Source organism: Telopea speciosissima, chromosome 4, assembly GCF_018873765.1.
Source record: "Telopea speciosissima isolate NSW1024214 ecotype Mountain lineage chromosome 4, Tspe_v1, whole genome shotgun sequence".
Taxonomy (NCBI): Eukaryota; Viridiplantae; Streptophyta; class Magnoliopsida; order Proteales; family Proteaceae; genus Telopea; species Telopea speciosissima.
Genome location: NC_057919.1, coordinates 64,044,026 through 64,065,235, shown reverse-complemented (window position 1 = coordinate 64,065,235; position 21,210 = coordinate 64,044,026). Strand labels below are relative to the sequence as shown.

The 21,210-nt window shown below is 38.0% G+C and overlaps 1 pseudogene; it reads right to left on the bottom strand.

Annotated features, from left to right (window-relative positions):
* The window catches only part of LOC122658378, a 32,659-nt pseudogene extending 13,115 nt beyond the window's left edge, over nt 1-19,544 (bottom strand).
* Nucleotides 19,545-21,210: the final 1,666 nt, after the last annotated feature.

Below are 21,210 nucleotides of genomic sequence, written 5' to 3'. Positions count from 1 at the left end.
AAGGCTACTCTGGAAGCCTTCTTAAAGTAGTTTTTCAGAATTCTTCTGTTCAGCTTGGTAGTTTACAAATCCAATTGAAAATTTGAATTGTTCTTGGTTCCTGTGTTGTTACAGGGTTAGTAAAAACTAGTCGACTGGTACGAACTTTAATTAGTTTGCAAAAAAAGTATTTACATTTAGAGAATTTGAAAAAAGAGTATTCAAGAAAAATTCGGAAAAAAGGTAAAATTTTGAAAAAATACCAGTCGCATGAATGACATTGCCCTATTAATTTTTACCTGGAAGATTTTATACGAATGGAGGAGGGTATTGTGGGAAATTTAATTATTTTCCTGGTCTTATACCCTTTTCTTAAATTACTAAAATTTTCGATTATCCAAAAACTTCTGATTTTGATTTCTTAGAAAATGTAAATTTCCATTTCTTCTGATTTTGATTTCTGAAAATTGTAAATTTCTATTTCTTCTCTGGTTAATGAAAAATCGTTGAAATACCCCCTGGGAGTCTCCGTCTCCGTTTCCCTGTCCTCCATCAGCAGCCCACCTTCGTACGGCCCTGCTGCCCTGGGCACGCAGCCTTATTAGATTGGGGCTTCCGAGCAGATGCACTTAATGGCAACAACATTAAAACGATGAAATATCCAAAAGAAGACGGAACAAGTCATATGGCCACCTTTCTTGGGATCCTAGGGTTAACCCCTGAATAGTTCGTCCAGTATCTGTTGTAAATTCACGAAGGCACAATGAAATTTGGAGTTAAATAGTACAACAATCGCTCAACCAGCAGCAGAATCACATTGACTGAAGGTTTCTGATACATTTTGGAGGTTAATTGATTGAAGATTTCTAATACATTTTGGAAAACTTCAGCCTATTAGTGGTTGTAGGAGAAACAAGAAGAAAAGTTGTGTTCTTTCATTGATAAAACCTCAGGGAAGCCAAGAGGGTAGTAGTAGCGGCAAGAGGTCTTGCAATTGTCTTTCAACAGGAGAGACAAAACTTCAAGTAGTTGCATGATAGAGAGATCCAACCAACAATCCTCTTAAGCTACCTCGTTTCTATGTTTCAGTATCTCACTCTTTAGCCAATAGGTGTAGAATAGATTAGCTTAGAATGCATGTAGATAATGTTCTCTCTTTCTTATTTTAATTCTAAGTTTTACTACGCATCATAAAAAAGAGATACATCTAACTATCTAATAGCAACATTAGAAGGGTTTACTACGCATCAAAAAAAAGAGATACATCTAATAGCAGCATGAGAAGGGATGTAATGTCTAGAAGCAGGAATTTCTTGGGATCTTTGGGTTAATCATCAGTGGCTGCTCTGATACCATATTCGAACCGCTTCCACTAAAAGGCCGGCATTGTAAGAAAGAGAAGAAACAATATGTATATCATACATGAGCTTTAACATGACCGACTATTCAAAGGGGCACACGGATGGATAAATAATTCAATAGACGTCCGCTCCTAGGGGGACTCGATACCGTGACCCTTGTTTGCTCTGATACCATGTTGGAACAGCTTCCTCTAAAAGGCCGACATTGTAAAAAAGGGAGGAAACAATATATATATCATACATGAGCTCTAACACGACAGACTATCCATAGGGGAACACATGTGGGATAAATAATTTAACAGATGCTCTCGCCTTCGATACCAATAGACTCTTTTTGCCTAGCCAGCAGTAGAGTCACATTAATTGAAGGTTTCTAATACATTTGGGAAAGCATCGGCATTTTAGTGGTTGTTGGAGCAACAAGAAGAAGAAAAGTTATGTTCTTCATGGATAAAATGTCATGGAAACCAAAAGAAGAGGAGTAGTGGCACGATGTCTTGCAATTCTTCTTTCAACAGTAGAGAGAAAACTTCAAGGAATTGCATGATAGAGATCTAACCAACAATGCTCTTGGCATGGGTACTTGAGAGTGTGAAGAGACTCTTATGGGCTTGGACAAAACAGATAATATGTAGATCATTTCAAAGCCACACCAAATACTGTACAAAACTGAAATCTAAACTACAATGGGTTTCTGTGGTTAGTAGCAACAGAACAAATTTTAGCATTCAGGCCTCGTCTATGGCTCATCATTTTCTGCATATTCCCATGGGACCGTAAATGTAATTTTGCACAACAATTGATGGGGATGGGATTCTCATATATAGCTTCAACATAAGCAGGAACAAAAGAAATAAATCACCCCACAACTATAAAGATTGAATGGTCATCGCTACAAGATCCACGCGATACCAAGGGTTGGAGATGAAGTTTGATTTGGAAGACCAGAGAGTAAATCTTTTTCATGTCAAGTCTGATCATGTTATGATGTCGGTTGCGTGGTGTACGTGGAAGCAGTTGGTGGGAATGTAGTTATGGAAGATGTGATTAGTTGTTACTGTAGTTAGTTTTCTAAACTAATTAACCATATGTATTTATCCAAGGTGACTGAACGATGAAGAGGATATGAAGAATATTTTCACATTTCTCATCTAACTCGTCTCCACTCTTCTCTCTTCTCTTCTTATCCTCTCTCTTATCTCCTCTCTTTGAACTTACCATCACTTCCCAAACCTGGACACAGGCTTCTTCTCCTCCCTATCAAAATTTCAGGCACGGGTAGAAGGCGAGGCCGATCCCAGGGTCGTGGCCAAGGGTTGCTTCCTACCCCATCGACAGTCCAGGTTCCTAACAGATCATCTATGTCCTTAAGAGTATGCATTGCTAACAGTTCTGTGGCAGATAGATGTACACATGATGTCTAATGTGACCCCAGCTACTGGTAGCTTTGCAGGTTCCTTAAAAAAAAAATTCCAAGCGGTACAACCATTCCGTTTTACAAGAAAATCAATTCTTATATGTAGTCTGCAGCCTTTATAAACATTCCAAACAACAGTTTAGCTTGACATTTAAATTTCATTATTTGCAAATAAATGATAAACCTAACGATATACAATTGCAGCCGCATCAGAGTCTCAAGTAAGAATTATGGTACAGGGCACTCCTCTATGTTCCAAATATCCTTTGCATACTGTGCGATTGTCCGGTCACTGCTGAATTTACCACTTCCAGCAGTGCTAAGTATTGACATTCTGAGCCATTTCTTCTTGTCCCTGGAAGATGGTGATTGGGTTAAGAAGATATACATGAAACTAAACAGGTTCCGTAGTAAATCAATTAAGTCTAAAGCAGATTAAAAGATCCTCCACCAAAAATCTTGGGCAAGCTTGGGTCAGGAAATTAAACCGTCGAGAACTTCTTTGGCCTACAAATGATATTAGATGAGAAATAAAAAATTGGATATCTCCATCTCAAGCAACAAATCATTTCCAAATTCTAGAATTCCAACTTTTGAATGGAAAAGTTTTGTTTCAAGGGTTCTGTTTTTAGAATGTGGAGAGCAATATTCTAATGTTCCATCGCTTTTCAATCCTCCTGGTATGGCATGTCTGGTATGCATTGTTAGTGCATTTGTGTGCCCTTAAATTAAGAATCACTTTCGTCATCCTAGTTTTCCTCTTTCCACCTCTTTCTTTTGTGTTGATTCTTCCTTTTCTCTGCCAAAACCAGAATTATTCTCCTACACTCACACTTGATTGCTCCAGTACCTACATTTTAATGGCATGGAGAGAGAAAACCTAGAACTAGCATGGATTAGTAGCACAACCACATAAATCCCTCGTGAAAAAGAGGGAGGGAAAAAAAAAAAAAGAGCTCTGGTGGTGTTGGGTGATGGTACATTCCCTACACATCAGGAATATTTCAACTTTGATGGGTAAAAGGAGAGCTGCAGGTGGGAATCGAGGCCCATAGAGTGAATGCTTGGATACTATTTCACACATAATGGTCAAGTTGAACCAATTAATGACAGGTGAATCTCACAGCAGTTAGTAAATGGTTCCAGCTGTAGCAGTAACCATATAATATCTGGACAATGGAGAAGACAAGAAGTACAGACGTGGGGAAGAGGTTGGATCACGGTTCTGTTGTTTTCCATCACTGGTGGTTGGTTGCTGCCTACTGCAATCATATCCTTGGGAACATTGTGTGCTGGTGAAAGGATTTGTTGGATTAGGGTTGCAGAAAAGGCAGTTGGAAGTTGGAACTTGGAGCTGAACGCTGTAGCCATGACGTGGATTTTGGGATGCATGAGAGGCAAGATTAGAGAGGATAGAATCATAAATAGATGAATTTGTGGGAATCTAGGGGAACAACAGACAGGTGAGAAGATGAGGACAGTTGACTGACATGGTTTTAAGGTATCAAATGATCAAAATAGATGAAGTAAAGGCCAATAGTCTGTTGGGATTATAACATGAACTTCATGATTCACCTCATAATGTAGATACAGGCCCCAATAACAGTAGAACAGTATGTAGCCAACTCCAAACAGTGAAGCAAGGCTATGTGCGGTTGTCAATGACAATGATACACCACCCAGGGGGGAGGAACCTACCTGGCTATCTCCAGAAAATATTATCATGAGTCCCCAACTGAACTGGGGGAATAAAATAAAGGGGGAAAAAAAACACTAAAAAAACAACCAACTGTTTTGCCTTTGGAAATTAGTTACTTATCAAGTAATTGTACATTTCTTGGATATCTTACAATGGACCAAACCTAGTAATCAGTACAGGTCCACTGGGTAATCAGATGATCAGGTTCGAGTTCAAAACCCCTGTTAGATGATATGGAAGGCAGAATAAATAACCCATAATCTTCTGTGTATCCATAGTTTAAAATCTCGACGAAATTTCTAAGATTTCGGTCCTACCGAAACGAAATGCAACATCGAATTGAAAAATTACAATATTTCGGTCGAAATTTGGCGAGATGTCGAAATTTCGACTGTTTGTAACATCTTGCCAAAATTTCAACCCCAGTTATAAAAAGGCCACATTTCGTCAGTCTCGGTCAAAATTTCGATCGGGAGCTCTCTAGAAGTTCCATTTCATCAGTGTAAGGTGGTTTCTGGAGACAGTTTGATCATGCCACACATGATATAGACCATGATGCACGTGTCCCCACACCGGCCACAAGTAAGGGTTACTCGAGAGGGCCTCATTCCCAGTTCCGTCCTGATCTTATGGACATTGATACCTTATCTAGCTTTGTTGGTGGATTGAGTATTGGCGACAAGGACAACAGATCAAGTGGACATTGGCGTGCCCCATCTTTTAACAGAGAGAGCAGTAGTATAGTTCATCACATTCACCTCCATATGGGCAGTTCACTGGGGTGAGGGAGCATATATCTTTTGCATCCATTCCCAGTTTTGAGTACGACTCCCACTCACAGGGATATAGTGGATCGTATTTTGTAGACGGCATCTTCTCCTAACCAACCCACCAGCCGTACCCGTACATGCTCCTATAGGCATCATATCACAGTGGATTAGTGGGTAGTTTTTTATAGTTTGGTGACCCATATCCTAGGATAGGTTACCGTCAGTATGCCGATGATGCAATTTACATGGCAATTGTAGAGGACTATACTGGTTTCTTCTCCCAGACTATGACGTGGCATTCATATGTCCTACAGTCAGAGGACAATGCTCGTCCGCTCCATCGGACTATGAGTGGGATCGATCTTGGACGGCGTAGTAATTAGGAGAGTATATTGATGTCATCCAAATTATGCACTTAATATTATGACTTATGAGTGACTTTATGTTTATATGATTTAATTGTTTAAATTGCTTATTATGTTCTCTAGTAGTTAAACAATGTGTAATGAACTAATAATACATTAGGATTCGACCGTATACTACCCAATCAAGTGTGCAAATCCAAAACAACACTTTGGGTGACTATTGTTTCAATTTGAACATTTACATGTATTTATATAACCTAAAATAGGGTTTCCAAGAATTTTTAGGCCTTAATTTGGCCCAAAATCCACCGAAATGACCAACCAAAATCTTGCAGAAAAAAAACCAGCGTTCAGTCAGGCCGAAATGGCCTGCCAAAACAAGATTTAATATTATGCGTGTATCTACTAGAGGCCCTGAATCCATTACTCAAGGTGTGGTCCTCTGGGTAATTAGGTACCCATTAAAATGGCCTGGTAAGCTAAGTAGTCAAAACAAGGAGTAGAAGAAGAAGAAGATGGAGAGAGAGAGAGAGAGAGAGAGAGAGAGAAATTTCAAACTTCATGACCTGAAATTTGTTTTCTCTACGCATACACAGCATGTTATAAAACAGTGTTCTGTAGTTACGTCTTCCCAAGGATAAGAAGATTGACATAATCACATGCCACCGAAGCTTTCAATTTTTTGCAACTTTTCTCAGTAAAATAATGAGAATGAGAATGAGTTTGTCACTGTGGGAATTGAATCCTACAGTAACAGAATTTTCTCCATATTACAGTTGGCTTAGAAAAATCCAGACCATTTATGAGTATTAACAGTGTTATGTTTTCCTTTTCCACATCAGCTGTATACCCAGAGTGTACTTCACTTCTCATCTTAATATTCTGGTGGCATTGCCCAACCCCAGCTTATTCTGCCCAACAACCCCCCCCCCCCAAAAAAAAAAAAGAGGAAAAAAGAAAGAAGTGAGAAAATGGCTTTCATGGCAGATCTCTGTTGGGACAAAACATGTGGAGAAAATGGAAATTGTGATTCGTTAAATGTGTAGAACCATTCTTGGCTGCTACATGCAAAAAAAAAAAAGAGTCTGAATAATTTTGTTAAAACAACATATAAAGCATTGAGAACGATAGAATTGAAGCAGTTTTTATGAACCAGGTGGTTTAGAAAAGAGCATGTATAGCATAAAGAATGCATTGTAAACTGACAGAATCCTCAGAACTCTACAGAAAATATATAAAATAAACCCCGCCTCCAAATCATCAAGAATTTCATCTTCCAATTTCCGGTAAGTTAGGCAATATGATGACTGGAAACAAAAGGTATGGTTAATTGTGTTCCATACACATTACCAATCGGTCCCTTAGGGCTGGAACATTCTAGGCCAGTCCAAGCCTCACCAGGTCCAACCTTTGATGCAACTGAAAATGGGAGGATTCAAAATAAACTAGAAAATAAAGAAAAATACAGGATAACAAGGGTCAGAAAGGACCACTTTACTCTGGAGTCTCTGGGGGAATCACTCACCCAAGTGTGCGACTCACTCACCACTAGAGGACCTCAAACTCACAATGAGGCTCCCCATGGCACACTCACAAGTTCCAAAAATACAAATTATCAACTCTCCATGGTTCACATACATAGGAAAAAGAAAAAAGAGCTGTTGAAATATACCATTTGGAAACACCTTGGAAAGAGTGCATTTGAAAAAAAGAGTAGTTGCTTGAGAAAGACATTGGAAGAAAGAGAGAAAGTGGAGTGAGCATCAAATGCTCATCATCATTACTTCATCATGCTTGCAACTTGACTGGAAATATTGACCTAAAGTTTATGGAAGCCCAAGGTGAACTGGACAAATGGTTCACTTTTAGCCGTGGCAAGACTTGAATTTTATCAAAAGATTCAATAGTATAAACTCCCACAAGATACCAATGCATAGTCCAAGAGGATAGTCGTAGTGAAGGCACACACACACACACACAACGATGAATCCACCACAAGAAAGTAGAAAAAAAAGGTATATGTTTTCCTTACTTGTAAGCTTCATCCACCTTTGCCTGAGCTTCCATATAGCTTGGGAAGTCATGACCGACGAGAAAATAATCACCACACCCATACCCACTGTTACCCTCCAAAGACTCTAGGAGTGGGTTATAGTCATAGCTTCCAAATGCGCCACTCCTTATAAATTTCTTTGCCTCTTCAAACCGTGGATCTGGCTTAAACTACACAATCAGCAACGACTAAGGTCAGATCATGAAAACAAAGTCTCCAGAATGCATTGACGATGTGTCCTGCTTTTATACTGACATGTATGAACTGGTGCCTCTACTTGATTTTAGTGATAAAGTAGTACATGAATGCAAATGTTTCTGAAAACACAAAAATAACAGCCTAATCGTCTATTGCCAGCACTGTAAGGATTAGAGTGACAATCATGAAGCACTAAGCAGCACCCTAATTTTACTTTCATGAAGGGTGTGCACAATCATCAAATTCCACTAATTATTGGCCTATGTACCAAAATATATCCTGATTAATGTGCAGTAATGTTCCTCCTACAACCCATGGCAAAGGATGCAGGCACCACAAAATGTAAGTACCGTGTGGCAACCAAAGGACTGCTAAATATTTCAGGGAAAAAAAATATACTTCTGTAAATGGACACTATGACAGACTAAGAGGAGGTCTGAGTTGGATTGCATCTCAGTGACTGCCTTCTTTAATATTTAAATGAATTGAGTCAATAGGAAAGTCTTTTAACATAGTATGAACACAATGACCCCAGTCAATTGCAGGTGATAAGGATTGTATATTTCCAGTAGCAAATTACAGCATATTACCAGTCCATTTTCTCGCTCCTTGCGCAGCCTGGGGACTTCGTCTGCTTTGGCACCAAAAAGGAAGAAATTCTCTTCCCCAATTTCTTCTCTGATTTCCACATTGGCTCCATCCAGTGTTCCAATTATGAGGCAACCATTGAGGGCGAATTTCATATTGCTTGTGCCACTTGCCTCCATGCCTGCTGTGCTGATGTGCTGTGACAGCTCACTTCCTGGGATTAGCACTTCCCCCACAGATACATTGTAATTTGGAACAAAAACAACCTGAAAGTTCACAAGAATTAGAAGAACATCAACCTGATTGTAGGAATGGTAAATTATATTACATCAAATAATGATCAGTGCGGATGGACGACTTATATCCTGAGAAATTGTTCCAGGATTTTAATATTTGACCCATGAATGTCAGCATCTTTTTTTTTATGGGAATTAAAAAATGGTCCTCTAAGCTCAGAGGAATGACTGACATAATAATTGCAACTTTGAATTACTGTGAACCTCCTTCAAGTGTGAAATTTATAGTGAAGCATGCTAATTCATTTCAGCCCGTTCTTTAAATTGGAGCAGTCCACTTGCATCCATTAGTTGGAAATTTTGGGGAACAGGTGGCCCAATGAGTTAACTACAAAAAGGCAGATATACGGAGTTCTCAAAATTTGATGAAGTGACCTCATCCATCATGAATAGAAGAGGTTGACACCTCTGTAACAGAAAATATTTATCCACCTTTGCGTGTAAAAGAGAGCAAGGGTCACCGGCAAATGATTGTAGAAATTGGAAAGAATGGAAATTCTAATACGAAAGAAAGTCAATCCTACATTAATTCCTAGAAATGCAATATTAGATATTTCTACCTTTAAATAGTCATTGACTTCAGGATCAGTGTTGACAACATCACCGACATCATTCACCAGCTTCACAATTGTTTTGGCATTTGAATATGTTGCAAATGCTTTGCCCCCAATCATGATAGTACGTGGAGTTGTTTTCTTCCTTTCTTCAGGGTTCATCTCCTGTAAAAGATCAGTTCCAACATAAGCATCTTAGTTACATCCACCCAAAATATGCTCAATGAAAGATGCCTCAGAAGTGAGAATTGGAATTTTCAAGTGATGTAAATGCAAATTAATCTTCAGTTCTGTGTTTATATACAAACTCATTTTTAAAAGTTCAAAAGAGGCATTTGCAGGTTAATATCATAATTAGAAACAAAAAATAAAAAAAAACATATCAATCTAGTGCTAACTAGATAAAATTATTTTTCTCCTAATAGAAAGCACCGGCATAAGCATCTTTTTAAGACAAAATAATCCGCAGGAAGTAGATCTGAAGCTTTTTATGGTTTCAAGTTTCAAATAGGCTGAAAGATAAATATTGTAATAAAATTTAGGAACAACGCAAGGAATCAGTGGACATTAAATTACTGAAAAGCATCTATTTAAGATAAAGTGGATCTCATGAAGTAGATTCAAAGTTTTTTATAGTTTCAAGTTTCAAATAGGCTAAAAGATAATATTAAAATTTCGGAACTACACATTGAATCAATGAAGAATAAATTACTGAATATGAAATATAAAAAACCAAACTGTTTTATAGAGAATCTATTGCCTTGGGCATCTGAACGGTGGTAAATTGTCTACAAATAAGGGAACACAGATACACAATACATCGTACTTTTTCTGTTATGTCAAAGACCAATTCAGCCAAATTACTTCAGCCATCTAAGTACTTAGTGTGATCATCCGGAAAGCAACTAATTGGTGCATATCTCTGCCGGTCATTTTTCTCATTCTTTGAATAACAAAATTTATTAAGAAAAAGAAGAAGAAACTACTGGGAATGCAAAGAGTTATCAAGGGCTACACAAATAGAGACAGACAGGAAGATGAACATCTCCATAAAAGACCAGACAGGCAACATGGACTCCTTGCTTGGTTAGGTCATCTACAAGAGAGTCTTCTGTTCCAGGCATTCATGAGAACAAGGTGCTCATTGAATGGCAAGGGCCTCAAAAATGAAAAGGGGAAATGCCAAAGATGTGCCAGCTAATGACTATGGTAGAATCTCCCTCCATTACCAAGGTCTGAAAACCCTGCAATTAAGCCAAACCAAGACTTTATGTAAGAGTGCAAATCTTCAACCTCATGGGTCTCCTAAGCCATAGGGCCTCCTGAACTATTATCTTAAAGAAAGACCTAAGCCTACATGTGGAGAAACCATCTAAGTTGAGCTTGATGCGTTGCCTAACGCACCTTCCGGGTGCCAGGGGGAAGTTGAAGGCTGGATAATCCATTTCATATTAGATTATTGAGACCAACGTATAAGAACCAATGGAGAAGTGACATCGATAAAGCATGATATGTTTTACGAGCCTTCATTTTTGCTTATAGAATATAGATGACTATAACGTATTCTAAAAACAATTTATTCATAGAAAGGGACCATAAAAAATGATACATAATGATGGATAGTTTATGATTATTCGCAATGGAGCTTTCTATACCTTTAATTTCTTGTATCTATAAATTGCACCTAGAATGTTCATCAGCTGTCTCTTATATTCATGGATGCGCTTAACTTGTATGTCGAAAAGGCTGTTCGGGTCAATGCTGACACCTGTCACTTGCAAAACATACCGTGCCAGACGCTGTTTGTTAGCCATCTTGGCACTTGCCCACTCAACATGCAACTCCTCATTGTCAGCAAACTGTCACACATCGGTCAGTAAATAAATGTGTAATTACAATAAGCATTTGATAAAGTGGGAAAGCAAAATATTTATATAATAGGAAGAATATTTTAACCATATACCTGGCAAAGCTCTGAAAGAAGGTCAAGATTGGTAGCCCATATATCAGTTTTTAACCATTTGGTGATTATGCTACTCAACTCAGGGCTGCAAAAACGGAGCCATCGGCGAGGAGTGACACCATTGGTTTTATTCTGAAACTTGGTGGGCCAAATAGAAACATAGTCTACAAACAACTCTGATTTTAAGATCTGACTGTGTAACTCTGCCACTCCATTTACCTACAGAGAAATTTATTTTTAAATAAATACCAGCTGAAAGAAAACTTAGAAGGCTTTTTATTTCTACTGTTTACCCACACAGGAAGAATGTAAAATGACCAGAAGACACAAAAAGGATATGTGGATGATACAGTTTATGTATGGTTATTGTTTGACATGACCTACTAAGGCTAAAAGCCTCGAGGGACCACTCTCCCTGGCGATGGGGTTGCAGGTTTTGGTAGTATGAGCCGGTTCTTGATTGAAATTTGTGAAATTTATTAAATGCTTTTCAAAATGAAAAGTAATATACATTATAGGGCTAAAGTTTCCTCTATGGCAGTGGAGCATTTTCTACACGGCCCTCCCTTTTTTTGCCATGTGGCATGGCCATATGGGGCCCAACTTTAGTGGACAGGTAGAACCAAAATCCCCTGCTCACATGTCAAGTTTCAGCTCAAATGGAGTTTGCCAAGTGTCAAACTGAAGCATTGAAAATTTCAAACCTATAGACAGGGTGCACAGACTATTGAGGGGGTGTATGGACATACATGTGGATGTATGGACATTAATGGGAGGCATATTGATTTCAGTCTGAAATTCAACAGATGGCCTATCCAGACCTTTGTCTGTCTAACCAATGATAGGAATTGCCACATCATCATGCCACAGCAGAACTGAGGCCAACTATGGCGACAAGCTTGTCGACACTGACAGCATAAAGGACTTTATGCCATATATTATATACTGCCTATGGAAATGGTTCATACCATGTGATGATGAACATACTTTTACAAATCAACCATCTCCAGAAGCCTAGGAAAAATGTTGTTTCATTACATCAAAGGTAGTTTGCAACCTCAAAATGACTGATAATATTTGATTAGGACATAGAATGGAGCAGGTCAGATCTAGGATCCATCCTAATCCGCTTTTATCCAATCCAATCGGGACTTGGGTCCCAATATCAGATCTGTTTTAATAATTCGGTTAGTTGGACTCCAATCTGGTCCTGGATCCTGGATTAGAAGAGTGCCAATGTATCTTTTATGTAAATTTAGCAAAGATTAAGCTTACATATCCATATTGGGACCATTCACTGGTAAATAGGATATGAGATCAGATCTAAGTTGACTTGATCCAGTTATGCGCTATCTCTGATTCTCAAGAAAGCACTCTCTTTGTTTGTATTACAATTTACATCGCTTCTTCAAATGCAATAATGAGGAGACAAAAATGGCCTATGTCACATTTTGACGCATGTCTTACCGTGTGTGAGGACACCACACATAAATTTGCCATCCGCACAACTGGCTTCTGGGGATTATTGTCCAAGATGCACATGCTATTGAGCTTACTCTCAAGATCAGGTTGGGTGGAACGTATCATGGCCGTGAACTGAAAGAGAGAAAAGTCACCACTCAATTCAGCATATAATGATTATAGATATGGAATGCATAACAAAAGGGTGGAATTATACTCGCTTATCTATTTCTCCAATGATCTCCATATGGCGAGGGAGAAGTTTCCACATTACAGGTTGTGACCATTTCTCTAGTGCTTCAGGAAGGACCGTGAGATTGGTATAAGCAATAGTCCTGTTAGACGAAAATCATCTGTTACATTGTGAGCGGCCAGTAACAACAAGAATATCACAATATGCTGAAAGTTAACTCCAAGATTACATAGTGTCAAACAGCTGAGTAAATCAGTGCTCTATACTCTTAAAAGAAGATGGAACTAATCACTGCACCTAGTTGTTATATCCCAAGCTTCATCCCATCCAAGCTCTTCATCATCCATTAGTAGCCGCATCAATTCTGGAATTGCTAGAGTTGGATGTGTATCATTCAGTTGTACTGCAACCTTGGAAGGAAACTCAGACCATTGCCATGAGCCTTTTTCAGCTCTCCTCTCCTTAAATCGGAAAATGATGTCCTGTAACCATTTCAAGAAAAGAGTAACAATTTTATATGATAGAAATTGAACCCATAACCCTTTTTATCGTCTATTGAAGAAAAATTCCATAACTCATGGCTTAACCATTATCTGAAGAATAACCTACTGGTAAGTATTGCTTTGGAAGTTTCTGGTACAGATACTTTGTAGGACTTGTGCATTCTTACTAGTTAGTGCACAAAACCTTAATCATAGTATAATTTTATTTCAAAGAACAAATCCCTTCATTTTCATCACTATTTCAAACTAGAACGGACCAGCAAGAAGTGGAATGACCCTTCGGTTGAGGTATAGAACCATCTTGACTGAAAATTGAAATCAAACTGGGTGGTTTACAGACATTGTCTGGCTTTTTAAGAACCACTCGGTTTATTTAAAAAATTTCCGTAGTTTAAAAATGAATATTGAATTGCACATGCAAAAATTTGAAGCCACAACCTGCCCTATAATCTGTAAGCAGTAGCCATTGCACCAGCGAATGCCTTGTTGCTTAGTGCTTTCCCTTTTTTGTCTTTGTTTTTGTTTTTTGCTATTTATTTTGTTTCTTTCTTGATTTTTCCCAATTTTTAAAATTTTTAAATTCAGTAAACCATGATTCTGCCGAAACCGGAACTGAGAACCTTTTCTGTTCAACCAGGTTCGATTTTAAAGACTGATTTCAAACTCAATTTATTTAAAAAATGGAGTGAACAGAATTTAGCCAAGGTAAACAGAATTCAACCTGCACTAAGGAATACCTCATGGTTTGACATCTACAAATAATTGGATTTTGAAGAAGTCATTAGGTTTTCCATGTTAGCCATTTTCAACATTGGAAAACCCTTGATTGATTCCCTACCCCAAAAGCGAGATTTATCGGAGAGTCAAATTAAGTAATGATTTTCGACAGGCCCATCCAGAGGGTATCTATGAATGGCACACATAGTTGTGCCATGTAGCAGGTTAGGATGGGGTTAAAATTTTTTGAACTGGTAGAACCAAAGATCCCCTGCTCAAATGGGTTACAACCCAAATGGAGTTGGCTAGTGGCATAATAAAAAAGAGCGTCCCAGTGCACGAGGCTCCCACTACTGCAGGGTCTGGGAGGGGCAAATGTATGCAGCCTTACCCCCGCTTTGTGTAGAGGCTGTTACCATGTTTCGAACTCGCAACCTGATGGTTGCAATAAGACACTGAAATTATCCAGGACTACTGAGCGGGTGCATCCCAATGGTTGGACTGCCAAACTGGTGAATAACAATGCAAGGGAGGGTATATGATTGATTTGAGTCCTAAATTTAACACATTGCCAATCTAGATCATTGCCTAAATTGCCACATCATCCTACCACATGGAAGAACTAGGTGGGCTGGCCACAAACACCATATAGAGGGGCATGTCCATAAAACCTTTTGCCATTCTTAAAACACTAAAATTAGACAAAAAATATATTGGACAGTTGAGGGGGTGAAAACTTTAGGATACGATCATGAATCATATTTCTTCACCTTTGTCACAAGGCAACAGGTTCTAGTTACGTTTCTTGGCAATACAATTCAGAGAAAACATTAAAGACCAATAAATTAAATATTTCTACGACAAAAATAACCCTACCCGACTCAACTGAAGCATAGTTAATTATTCGAGGGCAATTCAGCTTGACTCAGTCTAACTCAAATTAAAGTTTATAACTTTACAGGTCTTGTCTTAGTTTGACATACTACCTGGTTAGACTCAAATTTTGACTCAACATAATGACTTGCTTAGATCAAGACCTGGTTTTTCAACCATGATGCCCATATTGTACTGCATCAACATTTGTCAATTGCATATCAGACATATCTTGAGATGGTGAAGTTTGTACTAATGGTAGATGTGTCATATCACCTAGGTGAAGGTACAGTGTGGACATGCCCTTGGGAGATCATGCACAGACTTTATGGTTAAAATATAGAGTTGAAAGCAGAATATATATTGAACAGGGTGTATATTCAGAACTAAGTTCACACTTTACAAAGTCAAATTAACAATTAAAATCTCTCAATATTTGCAGGAATTTTCTTTCGCTTTTTGGTTAAAATTTCAAAGAGAAGATATAAGAAATCAGGAATATAGTGTTAGAGAAGGCTGGGACATAATAGAAAGAACCAAAATACCTGAAGTGAAGCACTGCAGAGGAAAAATTGTTGCTTTAACCGTAAAAGCTTTCCATTTTCTGTAGCATCTCCAGGATATAGAACTGCACAAATCTGCAATGCCAAACTTTGATATATTGTATAAGAACATTGACTGATATAGATGTAACCAAGTAAATATACATGATTAAATGCAAATATGTGTGGTGTGGAACTAATTCTTTCAAAACTTATTACTGTTAAACAGGGAAATTATTGAATTTAGCAAACAATTTCCCATTAGAAATTTTAGGAGAATGGGGCCTTTGATAGAAATTGATAACCATATAAACACAGGACGATTAAAATGCACTTTGCTTTCGTTGCAGGAACAGCTGGCTTACTAGTTAGATCCTGTAACTGTTGACACCACATGCCTCAGTTTGGAACCCATTCTCATCATATTTACCAACTAAACATTAACACAAATAACTGAAAGGGACCAAATGGATGTACTAGTAGCCTTTGAACCAGGCCAACAGTAACCAACCTGCTGAGCTATAGAATGAAGCTGTGCAGCAGACTCATATTGTCCATCGTTAAATTGGAATAGATTGAAATCCTCAGCTCCAGCTTTTGCTTCCCAAAGGCGAAGACAAATAGTGTTCTTGGTTTTGTACCCTGGAATGGGCTTGAATAACCTCTCCCCCAACCCACTTTCGACTGTCATTCATTTAAAAGAAAAGTATCAAAAAAGAGAACATGGACATGGGTGTTTTTTATCCCAAAAATTGAAGAGAGATGATATTGATACTAGATAGTAGCATAACAGTTCAAATTCTTGTCAACAATTGCACAAAGGCAGTGATGCTTACGATCCAGTAGGGGAGACCTCCACATGACCAAAAAACTTGATAGGATATATGATGTCATGCCTCACAATTTCCCATGGACTGAACTTCAGCACAATTGCCACCAGAAAGTGTGAAGTAATATACAAATGAAAAAAGAAAATTCTTAATATAATTTACATCCAAACAAACCTCGAGCCAATCCTCTGCAGTTTCTTCTTGGCCCTCCTTGGTAATCCTCTGCTTGAACAGTCCATATCTGTATCGTAAACCATATCCCCATGCAGGCAAATTTAGTGTAGCCATGGAGTCCAGAAAGCATGATGCAAGCCTCCCTAGACCACCATTTCCAAGGGCTGCATCTTTCTCCTTCAAAAAGGGCAACCACCTAAATTAACAAGCAAATCGGATGGTCTCTCTGGAAACAAGTCCCAACAAGATGAAAATACATTATTATCATATTTATCCATGAATGGATACAAAGATGGTATCCTCACTGCAATGCAACCATGCAAATGCAGGTCTGACCCAAGCTCACCCCAGAAAATAGAACCCCAAAAAATAAAATGTGATCAAATACAAGGAAACTTTACTTTTAGATTTTTCACAAAAAGAAACATCACACGAGGAAATAATATCCATTATCATCCAAATTTTTCAATAATTTCTCACAGATACTCCCATGGGATTGGGACAAACTAATTGGGTATAAAATTTTACCCTTATTAGGGAACATCATAACATGAAGCAGAAACTGAAAAATCTCTTTGATGGAATTTTTGTAAGGGTATTAAGGCAATATCCATTCATATGTTCTAATATAATCCTACTTGTATCTTAGCCCAGGCCGTGAAGGGCAATCTAGTAATTAGCCCTATCTGACCTAAACCCTAGTTTCCCTATAAATACTAGCTGGAGGCAGCAGCCTGGGTATTCCAAACTTGATACACAGGGTGTAATGCTTTAAGCAACTAGTGCTTAAACCCTAAACCCTAACAATTCTGTGCATATATATGAACCCAGAAAATAAGTTCTTTAACAACCCAATTATTCCATGCAAAGAGTTAAATAATAATGGATACCTGTTCAGCAATGTTCTCGAGTTCACGTCCCAACTTAATCAAAGCATCAGCATATGCACCTTGAATGTCCAAATTCCCAATTGCATTGGTTAGAGCACGGCCTTGAAGATACTCCATCGACAGGTAGTATGTTTGTTTTGGATCAACTTTGTGAAAATGAAAGTAAGTTTCATTCCATTGCTGCAGAAGTAAATAATGAATAAAAACACAACTTCATCCCAGAACTGAACTATTATAATATGCTTGGTAAATTCCTATGTGGTACAGGTGAACAAAGAAATGCTAAAACTGACTTTTGCAGCTCCAGGCTTCACCTAAGCAATAACTTGCAGGCATAACAAAAAAATGCCCCAACCTGCAATTTGTTTCATCTGATGGGATACAAAAACTACGATATTGATTATTGTGAAGACTGAATAACTACTCAGGTTAACACAGATGCCTTAGAATCCTTTTGTGGAGATTTCCCACATGGCAGATGAGGTGAACCCCCAAATGGGTCCACGTCTCTCACGATCCTCTTTGCACATAAAAAATTTCATAGGAGTCCATTTCCTGACACTATTAATTTAGAACACAAGAAAGTCCACAGAATCATAATGGAAGTGAAGTACATCAACGCCAAAGGGACTTAGGAGGCTAAGGTTGGAAAATCCCTTATCCCCGCAGGCTACAAAAGCCTCACCATTAATCAAAACAGAAAACAGTTCCCTCAGACATTTCCAAATATATGTTCGGATACATTTGGCATCTCAATGAATAAAAAGGACTCTATGATGATAAACCAGACTGTTGTATAACTACTGCAATCTGATTCTCAATAGAAGAGGCATGATGTAAGAATTGATAAATCTATGGCTGTGTTGGTATGTATTCCAAACGCAGCCTACATGAAAGAAACTGAGAGCCAATTATATAATTGAAACAAGGAGCTTCTCTAGGGTTTCAGAAGGCTCACTTGTATGAGGCGATCGCGGACACTCTCTGCTGTTGCATAGTATGCTTGCTCTGGATCAAACTTGAAAGGAGAAAAACGAGGGCTGTATTGTGCAAGGTAATTGATATTGGCAGCAATATCTGATGGTTCTCCTGCTAAGGGATGTGCTACTGCCATGACTTTCGTGGAAATTCCAGGAGCAAGACCATTGGCTTTTGCAGTAGTTTCCATCTTAAGTTCTCCTAGCAATTCAGTGGATCTGCTAACAGTATAAGAATTCTTCCAATTAATTCTCTGTAGTTTATATAGTGAAAATAGCAATAGAAGAAACTGTATATACAAAAAAGATATACAAAATCAGAAATTTTAAACTCTTTTCAACCAGAAAACGGAGAAATAGCACCTGAAATGCAGATAGACAATACAGAAAGGAAACTGGCTGTGATCAGAAAATCTCAATTATCTTTTCTAGGCAACCATAACTGAACCATTTATTTTTGTTTTCTAAGAAAAAATAAACTGAAACTCGGGAGTCATAGTAGGAAAAAATATACTATAAGTAGAAAGTGTAATCATCTACTTTTAGTATAAAAGAAACTGTTGAAAATAATATGTATGTATGGTCAATTAGCCAAATGCGTATGTATATAATTAGAAACTATAAACTCCTCAATTTTCAGTTTAACATAAGAAAACTATTATGTGAATAGAGTGGAGAAATCTAGCTGAGATTAATAAACTTTATTGCAAGAAAGAACTACAAATTCCAGCTAAAAAGAACAGTAATTCAGTTTCCAACAAACAAATTCTTTAAATCTCCACCAGCAAATCCATAGAGAAATAAAAAAACAAGAGAAGAATCAAAACAAAATAGCTCGAATCAAGAATCTCTGTCTGAATATGTAATTTAGAATAAGGAAAAACAATGTCCCTTTTTTTTTTTTGGAAAATTAACTTGAGATCTACTGGATTCAAGAAAAATTTGAGGGTAGAGAGCTACAGAAGCTTACCACCTCACTGGCACAGAAGGGAGAGACAATCACAAGCGAAATCACCAATTCATATGTTAAATTAGAGATCCGCTTCAAACCTGAGATTGAGTGGAGGAGATATCAGGAAAGAATATGGCCATGACTGAGTGAGATTTGTAAGAGAAGATATTGACAGATAATTTCGATCGAGAAGAGGACGAAGAAAGATGAGTGATTTTTTTGGTGCTCTTTGGAGATAACGACATCGACGGTTGATCAGCAACGATATAACTATCAGAGCTTTTAGAGAAAAGGAATTAAATTTTTTTTTGAAAATTAGTTAATGTGAGTTCTCTCACAGAAAGTCCCTGAAGTGATGAGTTTTATGGGGATGGGAGGAAGCATGGAAGAGAGAGGAAAGGATAGGAGAGGGGAGTGGGTGAGTGAGAGTGAGAGTGACAGTGCGAGTGAACGAGCGAGAACGACGGAAAATGCCAGTCGGTATCTTCTGTGAGAAGGACACGTGGGACTGGGACATGGTTTTGAGAGATTTTTGAGTAAAATACTAAAATGGCGTGGAAGACAAAAGGCAATCAGAAGGTTCGTTGTATCATTCTGTTTTCCAATCGCATATTCTTATGGGGAAGAGTTTCGTTCGCCGATGATCTCAAGATTCAAGAATCTAAAATAAGGGAGAATGTTCTTTGTGTCAGGGGCGCAGGCTATGCCCGTAGTCTGCATTGCGGCACAAAAAACATGAGCTCTCTATTCCATATAGATAAGGATGTCAATGGATATTCGAAAATCTGAATTTGTATCAGTTTAAAAATTTTTGAACTGTTAAAAAACTAATCAGATACGAATATAATAATCCCCCTATTGGATTGATTATTATTCAATATGTTTAGCAGTCCGACGGTAATAAAATGTCTGAAATATATGTTTGTGTCTATCTATCCAATTAAGTTTTTTATTTTTATAATTTTATAAGTTAAGATAATGTGATTCTTTTTTTAGATTTTCTATTGGTTTATATGTCTTGTGATGAAATCACATAACTATTAAAATAAATACAAGATAAAATCAAAAGTAGAAAACATAAGAAAATCAAAGACTAAGAAGAGTAGAAGAAAGGTTAATTGCTGAACTCACAAGTCTCAATCCTAACCCTCATCAACAAAATGGTAAAGATATCAACAGATAGGATATTATCCGAATTCATCTGAAAACTAATAGGATATAATCTGAGTTTGTCCGAATATAATAGAATACGAATATGATAATGCCATTGTCTGATCGAATTCAATCCATTTACATCCTTACCTATAGGGGACTGTGACCCCTGCGCATAAGGGGCCATGGAAGAGCGTGTGAGCATCAGCAGGGGGTCGTTTTGCATTTCATGGGAGTAGGGTGGTCATTTTGTCTCCCATGTACATATTTTCTCCCAAGAGAAAAAAAGAAGAAGAAGCAAACGGTTTCTATGGAGAATCATGGCTCCTACACTCAGACACATGGGGGAGCGAAATAACTGCTCCGCTCCCATGAAATGTGAAACGATGCCCCGTTGATACTTTCGTGCGCTAGGGGCCACACTCTACAAGAAACACTTCCTCTCCCCAAAAAAAACAAAATAAAAAGTTTGGGCAAGAGACTGCTGCCTTGTCACATGGCCCCTGCACCAGCATAGGGGCCAATGAGAGCATACGCAAAGGCATCAACATGGATGAGAATTTTTCTTTTCGGGGTAGGGTGGTAATTTTGCATGCTTCTATGTCTGGGCACAAACTCCATGGGTCAGTATGTTAACGTTCAAAAAAAATTGTTTCTGTTGTTTTTGTACTTTTTTGGAACAAAATGGGATAAAATCTGTTTG